Genomic DNA, 12,832 nt, shown 5'->3' on the forward strand with positions numbered 1-12,832 from the left:
ATCATTTTACAAATACAACACAAAAGATTGTCACATGAGAATCTTCTAAATCATGTCAAGGAAAATAAACACCCACTGCAGAGGGACTTGCTTATTTTGCTGAGACATTTTATAGCATATTAGCATAAAAATACTACTTCTGTCTTTCAGGTTCACCCGCAGCAATGCTTAAGAGCATTAGATATGTTACAAATACAAATTATTTTGGCAGCATGATTATTTGTTAATGCATATTTGCAAACTTTCTATTCCCCTATTCAGCCCTGACATACAACCTGTGTAAATTACAGCATTTTACATAATTGAAAGGAGAGGGAGAGATGGTCCCATTGGTTCTCCCACTTCGCATACATGACACAGGAACACAGGCTCCAATCACTAATTGCACAGTGTATCCTGCCAGGTTTTAGCTCCTCAGAAGCTGATGGATGTCCTGAAAAGGAGCTGCCTTATTTTCCTGATGTATCTGTGTAGAACCAAAGCAACGATCATATCAACCCTCCCTGGTGTTATCTAATGCAAGATAGACTTATCCCACACATTCTTTCTTCCTTCCTTCCTTTTCTTTTGCAAATATCCTTGTCCTCGCTCTCTTCAGGGCTGTTCTCCTCATTACGTGGTCAACCACCTGCAACACAGAGTAAGAGATATGCCCAGGGCTTCACCAGAAACCAGCAGCAGGAGAGAAACTACAACCCAGATTGTCCGAATTTTAAACCGTCGCCTTTATCTACTGAGCCAGTCTTGCCCTCATCCTCTATGGTGCCACTAATGCCTGAGTCCTTTCCTTTGATACAGAGCCATCCTGTCACAAAAGTTCCTGTTGGTTTTTTGATAGGTCCTGGAATGGAGCAAGGTCTCCTTGCAAAGACCCTTTTAATGAATGGGACCCACAGGTACAGTCTGGGTGGATGAGAGGAACTACAAAGAGCCGCAAAGCTCCTCAGTTTTCAGTCTCTTTCAGGTTCAACTAGCTTCACTACAGAATGTAAAACCTTGCACAATACTAACGTTAAAAATTTCCATTTTTATGGTATTTTTAGATTGTATTTCATTTTCCAGTCTGCAGTTGGCTTGAACCAGAGCCACAATGCTTGTGACACTCCAAACACAAAAAAGAATTACAAAATGTGACAATTCCTAAAATGTGTTTCTTGTTGTATAACAAATTCCCAGTGTTGCAGATTAAACTAGAGGGAACAGGAGACATAACATGGGGATTATATAGAATTTCACTTTGTGCTGTGGCAAAAGTTAATGCCTGCCTTGTTCTAGTTGGTAAGGAGAAAAGATATTCTGCAACAGCATAACACATAGCTTAGGTGATTGGAAAATGCAGGCATATGTAAATCATAAATTTTCCTGCACAGTTTATTGAAAGCTAATTACAGAAAAGTGTGAAATACTCCTGCCCCTTATCTGTTCTGCAGAATTTAGGGCAGAACTACTGGTACAAGTCCTTGTAGTTTTATCAACCTCTTTCTACTCAGTGTTGCTCTAGATAGCTCATTCCAAGGAATCTACCTGCACATTTTAAACACACAAAATTGAATATATTAGTTATTAGCACTTTTTTTTTTGTGTTAGTTCCTTAAAACCACACATAGTCCAAGTTCCTATGTGTGCCTTATAGTCAAAGTTCTGTCAACAAGAAATTTGATCAAGAGTTGGAAATCACACTTTTTTTATTATAAACCTAGTCATTTCTCTTTAGGAGACAGAAGCATAAGTAGGTAGGAAAGCTAAAAGTGAAGATATATTTAGTTTGAGCTTTTGGGATTTTTTTTACTAGAATACAATTTTAATCGCATCCTGAAGTCAGGCAATAGCTGAAAAGCTAAAAGAAGGGTTGAACCCAAACCTTGCCATGAAGACCATGGAGCTTTTCCATGCCTGTTTACAGATGAATGGATTCATTTGCCCATCTGACTTACAGCAGCTGCCCTTTGGTTGCCTGTTTAAGACAGTCTTCCATGCCTAAATTGTCTTTGAAGTCTAAATTGATTTAATCAAACAACTGATGCTGAAGTTTGTATTAAGTAAACATGGGCACACTGTTGTCTGACTGAAAGAACTTTGAGACTGGGGCTGTTCTTTTTTTTGTCTAGCTTGTATGTGCTTTCAAAACAAACATAATATAGCCCGCTGATCGTGAAAAGTACCTGGATCCTCTGTCTTACACCAGCAATATGAAATTAAGAACAACAAACTGTTTTTCAACTGCAGGAAGCAAGCCTAGAAAAGTAATGTTTTGGATACTTATAGTGGCAGCTGAATGGACAGGAACTGAATTAGCAGAAGCTCACCTGAGTGAATTCACATAGAAAACAAATTGTTATGAACATTTTATTTTTATTAATTTTTTTTCTTCTCAAGTCTAGGAAAATTCGGGCTGATGTGAAATGAGGTGGAAGTCCAATTCCCATTTCCCTGTGTGTGTACAATCAACAAGAAAGGTTTGATTTACTTTTTTTTAATAAATCTTTCATTAGGTGGCATACGCGTGCATTTTCTTTAGGAGACTGACTTCTCCCTCCCTCTTTAAAGGCAATCCCTGTGGAGGAAATTCCTTGGGTAGAAATATCTGGCTTCTTAGTTAATGCCAGAGGACAGCATGAGCAACTTTGGGGTTGGTCTGACCTGTGGTTAGGTTGTTGATGGACTGTCTGGGATAAAGCTGGCCACCCATCTAGTTTTGGATCCAAGTGCTAGTTTTGTGGGTGCCTTACTGCCTTTGCATTCTTGAAGGTTTGTTTGATTTCCACTGCCCTCCTATCGTGCTGATCTCTGAAGTTAAAGGGGAACTCCACCTCTCACGTGCAGCATGCAGTGATAGAAAAGCAAATTAAGTAATGGAAGGGAAAGGAAAGGGGTTTAACCTTTGAAGTGTCAGCACAAACTGGCCTACCAGAAAAAAAAAAAAAAGTCATACAGAGAAGCCTCACTAGGACAGAGAAAACACAAGACCTCCAAGGTAGGCAGTCACTGCAATACTTGGCCTTCTAAGAAGCTGCATTTAAGTGTTTGTTTTTGAAAAAGTCACTTACGTATTTCTTCCACATGGAGTGTGGTGGTGTGTATTCCTGCAGGTAGGATGGGTCTTTACAACCTCTGGAGAATAAAGAAGCTTTAGTTGTTTTATTCTGTGGGACCATCTAAAAGCTGTATTCTTTAAGTAGAGACAATCATTTAATATATAATTTTAATAATAAAGACTACATGCAGTTAATTACATTACCACGATATTGATAGAGGGTAAGAACTAGCTACTCTTTGATGGAAATATTTAGGCATATATTTACAGTTTCGTAAACTGTAACTTTTCCTCTAGCAAGTCCATCCACTACATTGTTTTCTTGCAATACCAAAAGAGCACAAAGACCAGACATGAAGGTTGTATATTCTATAATAAAGAACTTTACTCCAGCTGTTAGAAGTTAGTAAGTTACCTCACAATGGTCTGAACATATTTAAAAGGTGGATGTGCAGGTTAGGTATCTGCCAACAGCAGTAACAGTCAGTCTGTGGTTGCTGTATTATGTCATCTAAGTTTCCTTACCTCTAATTTCATTCACTCTCCCAAATGCTGAGAAATATTCATCTTTTTTTCAATAATTTCTGGATGCTGGGGTTTCTGGATGTCTGACAGCCCATTTGGAGCAGAGATGTAGCAATAGCTGTAGTGCAGAGGTACACAATTTATGCTGTACCAATGGAGGGAATGCATCCTTCCAGGAGTAGATTTATTGCATAGAGACATGATAGAATTAAATTGGTTCTACAGAGTTGTAGGATGACACAGACAAAGCTATTCCTTTGGGCATGTGTGAGTACTTTGTTTAGAAGTGACAGAGTTTAATAGGAAAGTTTCCAATATGTTCTTCCAAAATAAGTGTAACAATGTACAAAATTTTTAACAGAATTTGTTATGCACGTGTTCCTTGGTCAAGATACAGGCTACCTTGGTTATTGCATAAGAAGAGGATATTTATTCAAGAAAGACAAGTTCTACTGTGTATTAGTAGGTTTTCCATTGAAGAGCAGTTGAACAGTTCCGACATCTAAATAATTTCCGGTATATTACAAGATTTTTGTACTTGTTAAACATTTTAAAGTGTTGAAAACAGAACATATTACTTTGCTTAAAGGAAAGCATTAACGTCGAACTTACTGACATCATCTTGTGATTTATACAGCATCCCCAGCTTTTAGCTGATTTGCAAAGTTCAACCAAGAGCAACAAAAGAATTACTCAGACAACCAGTGTACTAAGCAAACTGACAGCCTGGTGATGCGGGTGCTGAGTTTACCAAAGCAAAACAAGACAAAGCATATTCAAATCTGTGTTAAATACTCTTCCTCATGTCTTGCCCTAAAGGCCTTCAAACAACAGTATCAATGAGCTCCGGTGTAGGAACTTGGTACAGTTTATGGCTGATAATGTTCCTATAGAAGTCTGTGCCACAGAATACACTGCTGACATTGCCCTTAGGATGTCAATAAATAACATAATCAAAACAGTCTTTACTACAGGTTTGATGATTAGCTTGTAAGAGCCCTAATTTCTCTATTCATACATTTGCTAAAGGAGTTTGGAGAACTCTTTAAGAAATACAATACCATTAATTAGTTATTACTTCTTACATGAAACTGCTGAAAAAAAAGCCAAAATTCAGAACCTTGCTTTTAATCAGATATGTTAGGCAGTCATCAAGATCTAACTGAAATCAATAGATTTCAAGAGCTGCAAAAGGTAAGAAGTCGTTAGGCTGGATAATAAATCTCAGTGGATGGACTGTCTCCCAAACAGAATCACTTCACATCTCATGCACATCAGTATTTTTTTCTCTGTGAGATCTCAAGTCTGACAGTCTCTCTGAGGTCTTAGAGTTTGCTTTTGCTCTTTAAAGCAAACAACATTGTGTACTAACACCATCACTAGTATCAATGGTGACTGCTAGTTCAAATATTTGTGGAACACGTTCTGTTTACCACGTTTATTTGTGTCCTGGACAAATTGCTGGAGAGGTCTCCCATGAAGTTTGCAGATTTCACCAAATGAGAGTGACCACTGTGCCCAGGGGCACATCCAGGAAATGGAGATGGGTCCTCCATGATAATACATGGAAAGAGGACAAGACATAATAGGAAATCTTCAGACTGGGTATGGGTAGAGACTTGCTACATGAGGACACATGAGGACATCGGGCACTGGAGTGGGTAGCCCAGGAAGCCTAACTGGTATCCAGCCTCAAAGGTTTTAAAGATGGGGTTTTAAAAATATCTAAACATGCCCCTTTGGTCCTCAAGCTGGCACTGCTTTGAGAAGGAAGTGGGACAGGAGACCCATTTGTTCAATTCATTTTGATGTTGCATCTCCTATATCTCTATCAGATATAATTTGGTTTTATTCTACTGCAAAGCATGCTAAGAGCTTTGGGATATGGAGAATAACAGGGTTGACTGATTTTGACAGTTGTTGAGCCTGTTGTTACCCTCAGTCTTGGTTATGTGCTTGGTGCCTCTGGTGTACACACAGCACATTGCTGGATCCTGAGCAAGTCCTGACAAAACACATTTTCAGCAGTTTTCCAGCTTTTTTGAAGATTGAACACAGAACTATTGCTATGTCCATGAGAAAATATCACAGAAATAGAGTCCATTTTACACAGGGGTCCCACCATTGGAGACTGTCTTATTTCAAAAACATATTCAAATTAGCCTGAAACTCTTACTCTGCTGAGAAAATAAGAGTAGTAAGCTGCCACAGTATCTAGACATTGCTCAGAGACGCATCTGTCTGCGATTACAGATCTCCCTTATGTCATGGGTCACATCACCAGGAAAGTGGGAAGGTTCAAAATGACAAACTGAGAGTAATCTGTCACTGTCAACTCCATGGGATCAAAGGAAAAACAAACCATATCTGTTTTGGCAAATGGTGAAGGAAAGAGGAAAAGTACAGGCTATTAGGTTAATGTAGACAGGCAGAACTGACCTCTGCTATCTAGATTAGTTTATTTTGCTGCAGTATTTTGCATAGTGAAACCACATTTGTCAGGGATCTTCCAAGCGCTTTGCAGAAGATCTAATTTAGAACTGTGACACCTCTATGAGATACGATTGCAGTTGTCCCACAGTGGGATCAGTCTTGGAGACATGCTAAGTGTCTCAGGTGAGTACCCTAAAAGTAACTGAGGTGTTTTGGCTTCACTAACCATCAGATGTAAGGGTGACAATGGCATGGACATCACAGGGGCATGGTGACAGTACTGATGAGACCCCATCTCAGGGCCACGAGTGCACAGGTCAGAGCCAAGAAGAAAGTTTAATACTGGTGAAGAAGTTTGGAGGATGACAGTCTCTATCCAAGGGTGGAAAGGAGCTTTGGTTAAGGTGACAAACTCCTGATGCCAGTTTTCAAGCAGCTGACAGACTTTTACAGTGCTGTTTTTGTTACTCTTTAAATACTGAATGAAAAACTGGAATGAGTAACACACAAGCTACATCTGCTTCAGCAATACCATGCATGTGATCACCATTGCCCAGCATTAGTCAAGAGCGGTAAATTCAGCTTCCAGAATACAATCAGTTCTTGTCCTCCACTTCTGGGAGTTCATAATTCAGTCTTACTGTCATTTCTTTCCTCTTCTATGTTCTTTCATGAAAAGTAAACCTGCACAGAAAGAAACCAGAGTCATTAACTGTTGGAAACTTTAATGTGCTACAAAACCTGAATTAGAAGTGATAATGAAATTTCCACTACTGAAAGCAGACTTTGCTAACGGATGTATGTAGTGAGAAAGAGGGTCATATAACCAATAAAAATAAGAACCATGTTCATTTTTAATATGCCTCATTCATCTTTGCTTGAATTGGCAGAAGACCAAATTAGAGTTTAAGTTAAGATGCTCCTTTTAATTTGCAGTAATTAAAATAAATATATGTTTAACCACTTCCACTGGACTCTATTAAATCCAGTATATTTGACAAAATATATTCTAGAATGATATCTGCTAAACTGAATAACATTTGTAATGCCCTTTGAAGAACGTAAAATTAATTAGTCCTAAAAATCCAGGTTCTAATCTGCAAAATCAGCCCACCACTAAATTACTTGCACTTAGATGGATAGACACTGCTGTTACTGAGATTTTATTTTGTTTTCCCCTACGAGCTAAGTTACAATGAGCAGGAACAACTTAAATTGGGAAGGCTGATGAGATTAATGTCCTTGACAATCTGTACCATCCCCACTCCACAATCAGTTGGGCTGGGAATCAAGCAGCTCCAAGATTTACAAAGCAGCCCCAGTTCACAGGCCAGCAGCACAGGTTCTTGCAGTATGAACTCTTGCAGGTTTTTTTTAAATCTTACAGGTCCTAGTTTGCGGATCCTACTTAGTGGACCCAACACTGCTTCCATTCAATCAACAAGAGATCAATAGACAAATTCAGAGGAAACAGTAGTGAGCTCAGAAGGACTCACTATACAAATATGTAGGTATTTCCACAGAAGTCTTCAACATAACACTAAGAAGTTGTGTCCTAACTTAGCTGCTAGCAAAACACAGCAAATTCTCTGTTTTGGTCCAAAATTTCTTTCCTTGTGATAAAAAGCTCTAACTGAAAATATTTGTTTCATTTTGCTGAAGAAAGTACAATGAGAGATATTGTTCCCATTTCCGCTTTCATTAAAAAACCATTAAGCGTCCTCTAAATCAGTACGAAGATGAGAAGGCATTTTTGATTTTGACATGGACTCCAAAATGTCTAGTGAAATCAAATGTTCATATTTGTTATGGAAACTCAAAAGTAAATGGCAATAATTGCAATATTAATAAAACATTAAAAAAAAAAAAAACGAACTAAGAGGGAAAAAAAGCAACAACAGGGAAAAAACCCACTCAACTACCCAACCAACCAACTAAACAAACGAACAAACCTGAAAAAATGAAAAAGAGACAACTTCACTTGAAGGAGTACATCTTTCCAAAAAACAGCATTAGCAGCAAGGAATAACAAAGTTAAAATGGAAATTAGGAAAGAGAGATAGAGAAAAGGCAGATCAAGTGGCAGAGGTGCGTTGCACAGGGTCTTGTCCTAAGGATGTGCAGAAAAGAGGGCACCTAATAGTAAAGTAGGTGAATTATCTTGAAAAGGAAAAGGAACTAACAACTGTGACAAAAGCTAGCAGCTAAACATAAATAGTGCTATGAAATCAAAGAAAATAAGACATACACATACAACTCTAAGAGAAGTGAGAAAGCCAAACCACAGAGCTCTGCCAAGGGATCAAACCCTGGAAGATTCATCTCGCCAAGAATTGTGAGGAGTCTTTTTACTTTTACTTTCTTATTCTTGCCAGAAGACATAAACTATATCTATTTATGGGAGGGGGGGAGAAGTTGTATTGCAACACTCCAATTTCTCTTGGGGGAAAAAGGATGCTATAACAAAAAAATGCCTGAACAGTTTTTTCACAGTATATCCAAGGATGCTTGAAGTTCTTGGCAAAGTTAAAAGTATACAAAGTCTCTCTACCAGGCTGATCTATAGAAGAGGTAGAGTCATCATGGGCCAGATTCAAATGTTCTTGTGAAGTCTGAGCACCTGTGACAGACTGAGACCCATTGCAATCAATGAAACTATTCCCAATAATGAATTTGAATCAGGAAATTGTAGTCAGATTCCAAGAAGGACCACGAGGTTGATGATATAGCTCTTCCTTTTTAATAACAATCTTAAGTTAACTTTGCAAATGTCGACATTTTACATACCCTTATGAAAAAGGTAAAGCAATAGGAATGGATACACTTTTGGGGACATATTTGGTTGCTAGTTGCTCATCAGGATCTAAACAAGCACCTGTTTGCTGACATGCTAGTTCTAAAAAAATGTTGGAGATATTAATGGTTAAAATTAAAAAACAAAACCAAAAAAAACTAAATAAACAAACCCAAACCAACAAAATCTCCCAAAACCAAAAAACAACAAAACAAAAACAGAAAAAAAAAGAAAAGCTGTCCACCACCGTCTGTGCAGTGCTCCAGTACGAACACTCACTGTACTTTATCTGAGCTCTGAGTGCACACAGGGCTTGGTGAGTTCAGCTGATGGCTGTGCAGAATTGAGGCCAAGTGGCACAAATGGTACGGCTCCTCTCTCAGCTCAAATCCTGTGTGATTTTATCTGACAATGTTTTCCCTTGCCTATACCTTCCTTCACGCCCTCGAAGCACAAGAGTAAGGAAGAGGCAGTGCACCAACTAAATCTCATACAGCCTAAGCAAAATGCCAGCATGGGAGCTGCTCATCAAGGCCTGGTTTCAAAACAGTCTCTTACCTTACTGCCCTACTCATTCACTTTTTAAGTATTGACTGATTTGTTCCTGGCCACAAGACCTTTGAAAGTGGAATAAGACTTTTGTTTATGCCTTATTTTAACTACTCATATTTGTGAAGTCACTTAATTTACATTTTTCAAAAAACTAACTCCGTTGACATTACTGAACCCTTCATTTGAGGCAGCTGTAAATTTTCCAGGAGTAAGTGCATTTCTTCCTCACTGCACTTCTTCCTCATTGTAGCCCTCCCTTTTGTAACCTACCCTCTTCTCCTATGACTAAAACCATGACTACATGGTTGTGAACTTTAGCTTCACACCGTGCTATAAAACATTGCCACAGTGCACAGGGGTATTTTCTAAATAGAACTGTGCTCTAACCCAGCTCTCCTTTTCCAGCTACCTATTAAACTACCTCGTTACTGTGTTACTGATTTGATCTTGAAAAAAGCGATGCCAAAGTATGTGGAAAGACAGGTTAATGATGCACAGCCTTTGGGTAGAGTCTCCAGAAGCGGTAAAACTAAATCCAACTATTCTTAAATTCCTTTTGCAAGCACATTGCCACTAAGAAATAGGAGCATTTTAATGAAATACTTCCCTAATATACTTTAAAGATATGAAAGGCCTAAGAAGATTGACAGAACACTGACAGCTGGGGGGAGGAGGGCATTCCCGACTAAAAGTTGGCACTTAACCTTTGCATACTCTTCCTTGTATAGCGTAAGGGCTAGTCGTAGGATAAGGACAGGATCAACTGGAAGTAAGTTCTGACCAGGTACAGTACAAGGTACCACAACTCACGTTGTTTCTGCAGCTATTGTACATATGTACTTCCTGTTAATGTACACACGAAGCACAGATTTCCAAACCTGGAAAAGCAAAAGTCTAACACACCACTGGATTTCCCCAAGTATCAGACACAAATATCCAGATGAAAACACTTGCTACTTTTAGTATTTTTATCATTCCTGTTCCAAAGCTTGAATTCAAACATGACATTATAAATGTATGGGCACTTGGACAAAGGGTGGCTCTGAAATTAATCTGCATCTCATATATATATATACATACACACACACAGACACTCATACACATATATATATAATGTCAGACCTAATGTACAGGATAAAGGAGGGGTACATACTCAGATCTAGAAGATGGAAGTAGAGAACAGTCTGTTACTTTCTCAGACCAGTGAAACCTGTTCCCAAGGGAAATTTAAATTTGTGCAAAGTGAAGCTCTGCCAACATGTGTTGGCATATCAGGAATCAAGGTCTGGGAACTGCCTGCACTGCTGTAGCTTGGGGAAGGAGGAGGGGACAGAGGCTTAGGAGGTATGCAGTTGTTGTGCACACAGGACAGATATCTGAGAGCTGCAAGCTTGATCTTTTTCCATGACCTAAGCAATGGTTAAAGATTTCCATTCCTCCTAGATTCAAGTCTCACCCTAAGGCTAGCCTTCTTTGTTTCAATGGCTTTGAATACACACCAGAACTCCTGAAATCTCTGTAATTTTAAGAGAGATGTATATGAGGTTATACATGCAAGGTGGGAATGGGCGAGTGCCTTCATTTATCAGACCAGTCCTGATTTCCATTGGAATAGTGTGTCTTCCCTTTTAACTCAGTTAATAAATGCTTTTACCAGTAACTAATATATTAAGTAGCATTAAACTATGATAATAGCAACTTTTTTTCCTCACAACAGCAATTTGTAGACTTGGAGAGGGAACAGTGCAGTATTACGTTACACAGCACATGTTTCTGTGGAATTCTTAAGGGAAAACAGAGCCACATCACCTGCCAGGAGGTCTGCTGGGGGCCAGCAGACGCATGCAGTACCCAAGTCCCTCTAACTGGATTAAGCAAGGACTGCAAGAATTTTGAGTAATGTACATTTGCAACCCATACGACATGCATATTTTCTCATGTAAAAAACAATGGTAATCAGTGAAGAGGTACGTGGCGACACTCACTGTTCTGTTGCAGTAGATTTACTATGGCAACTTGTGATATACTCAGGGCTTATAATAGTCTGAAGTTTTGCAATACCTTTCTTTAATATCCTTTTCAGTGAGAGAGTGTCTCATTCCAGCACAACTTTCAAGAAGCAGGATAGAATCACCTATGACAGTTATGTTCTACGTATATGGTCTGAGATGAAGGCAAGCTTTGCGTTAAAACTTCCTTGAACTGCATTAGTCTCAGAAAGGATAGAGTTTCAAGAATGGGAAACTCCCCTAAAGGACAAGCAAAGAACAGGAGACATTCTGAAAGGAGAACAGAGGCAGCACTGCAGCAGCACATCGGCTTGTTTAAAGAATGCAAGCTGACCTTTTTATTTTTCCTCTAAATTAAGCTATAGTCAATTTTCAGATAAAACTAAGTTTAAGGTGCTTGTTTTGCAGAGACCTACTGTCACTTAATAGCACCAGTCACTCTGTCAAAGAACTAAAGGCAAAAGGGCAGCTCATGTGGTACAAACAAGACAGGGTGGTATACTCCAACCCTGATCAGAGTGTATATTTGTAAAATTCTTGCCCAAGACAGTTAAAGTCAGGCATCCAGGGACAGTAGTTTTTTAACCATAAGAAGGTTTGTAGGTTGTGTTTGTCTTGTCAAGATGATATCTGCTAATGACAGTTACCTCTGATATTCCTCTCTGGGGTTCACTGTATTGATATCAGCACAATGTAAAAATAGTTTGAGAGAGAATCTGCCTCCTTTTCTTTCAGTATGTGTGAAAAGGAAAATCATAAAAGGGTTTTTCTTTCCTGACTTACCTGAGTGTTTCTGTGCACCCATCACATAAACTACACTCAGGCTCACATATCCCTGGCTGTGCCAAAATCAGGAAGAAATTTCTGAACAACAAGAACACAGCATGTTTCTTTCATACTTACTCCAAGAGCCCTCCAAATTGGTTTGACACTGCCTGACAGAGGACCCCATCACACATCATGACAAAACGATGAGGAAACATGTCTATCCTCTTCACAGCAGTCCTCAGAAATGCCCAAAGACTCATTTCTCCCAGCATGATGAAATGCAGATGAAACACCAGTGAAAATGGACTGTGCATCAGTGTTAAACTATTCACACCTCATTGGAGAGCTAAATGAGGACAGTAAGCTAATCATTGTGACATGGTATAACTCAGTTCATGGTGGAACCCAAAAAAAAAATAGAAGTACAGGATCTGAAGCTTCATCCGCAGCCCCTGGCAGGCATAATTTTTATCTTCTTGACATATGTGTTTATGGGGATTTTTTTTGTGTGTGTGATGTTAAGTACTGTCATAGCTCAACACCTTTATTTAGAAGGAATTTGGTAGATTTTATCTCCTAGACATTTAGACCAACCTTGTTCTGTGCAGAGGAATGTACTGCTCAGCCCTACTACTGCCTCACCTCATACCCCTGCAATCTCCTACTTCTTCTAACAGGGCATGGTGACCTTATACAACCACAAGTGTTGGTGTATCT

At 39.0% G+C, this 12,832-nt stretch overlaps 1 long non-coding RNA gene across 1 annotated transcript; it reads right to left on the reverse strand.

Annotated features, from left to right (window-relative positions):
- Positions 1-337: 337 nt before the first annotated feature.
- LOC108639707 lies at positions 338-12,308 on the reverse strand. The gene is made up of 4 exons (XR_001920670.1): positions 12,251-12,308; positions 6,540-6,676; positions 3,048-3,111; positions 338-628 (listed from the first exon to the last, which is right to left on the reverse strand). It is a non-coding gene; the product is annotated as an uncharacterized LOC108639707 (long non-coding RNA).
- Between the last annotated feature and the right edge of the window lie 524 nt (positions 12,309-12,832).

This window comes from Manacus vitellinus, unplaced genomic scaffold, assembly GCF_001715985.3.
Source record: "Manacus vitellinus isolate BGI_N305 unplaced genomic scaffold, ASM171598v3 scaffold_23_pilon, whole genome shotgun sequence".
NCBI classification, from domain to species: domain Eukaryota; kingdom Metazoa; phylum Chordata; class Aves; order Passeriformes; family Pipridae; genus Manacus; species Manacus vitellinus.